This window comes from Haliaeetus leucocephalus, unplaced genomic scaffold (assembly GCF_000737465.1).
Source record: "Haliaeetus leucocephalus isolate CR32 unplaced genomic scaffold, Haliaeetus_leucocephalus-4.0 Scaffold308, whole genome shotgun sequence".
Lineage (NCBI taxonomy): Eukaryota > Metazoa > Chordata > Aves > Accipitriformes > Accipitridae > Haliaeetus > Haliaeetus leucocephalus.
Genome location: NW_010972744.1, coordinates 52,745 through 53,487, shown reverse-complemented (window position 1 = coordinate 53,487; position 743 = coordinate 52,745). Strand labels below are relative to the sequence as shown.

Below are 743 nucleotides of genomic sequence, written 5' to 3'. Positions count from 1 at the left end.
ACACACGCGTGCGCCATGTGTGTGCGCGCTGTGGGTGTTGTGTACGTTGTACCCGTGTGTATTCTACGGCTGGTGTGTGCAGTGCAGGGGTGTGCGTGCATGAGCCGGGGCTGCCGTGTGTGTTGCGGAGGCGCGCGCAGCGCGGGTGTTGCACGCGTTGCGCGCGCGCGGCCTGTGCATGATGTGCCTGTGCGTACCCCCGCCGCGTCGCACACGTTACACGCACGCACCCGCCGTGCCGTGCACCGCCTGTCCCCCCACCGGGTGGGTGGGTGGGTGTCCGTACGTCCCCCCCTGCCTGTTGCACCCCCCCTTTTCCGCCTGTACACGTATGCGACTGTAGCCTGCGTCACCCCGACCTGCGGGCCGAGGGGTGTCCCCAGCCCCTGGCGCACACTCGGGGAGCGCGGTGACACGTCCGTCACCCGTGTCCGCCTGTGTGCGTCACCCACCTGACCCCACCCTCGCACCCCCCTCCCCCCCCCAGCCTCCTCCACTGCTGCCTGTTCCTTTAACAACACCCGACGCAAGGGCTTGTGGTAGGAAGGGGGCCTCGTGACATCACTCCCAGCCCAGCCAATGAGCATCCAGGTGAGCGCTGACGTCTGCATTCCCCGCTATCCCATTGGCCCACGGGGGGTGTGACATGGGGCGGGGTCCCCCTTTTTCTCTGCTCCCTCATTGGCTGCAGGTGAAAGGTCTTTCCCCTGGCAGGACCTTGGGGGGGAGGGGGGGGTTGTTGG

The 743-nt window shown here is 67.6% G+C and overlaps 1 protein-coding gene across 1 annotated transcript in view; it reads left to right on the top strand.

The window, feature by feature from the left end:
• The first annotated feature begins 488 nt into the window (after positions 1 to 488).
• Positions 489 to 743, top strand: part of ZBTB4 (zinc finger and BTB domain containing 4) — a 13,356-nt gene continuing 13,101 nt past the window's right edge. Inside the window, exon 1 of the mRNA XM_010571172.1 lies at positions 489 to 591. The gene's annotated coding sequence lies outside the window, so the exon portion shown is untranslated. The remainder of the gene's footprint in view (positions 592 to 743) is intronic.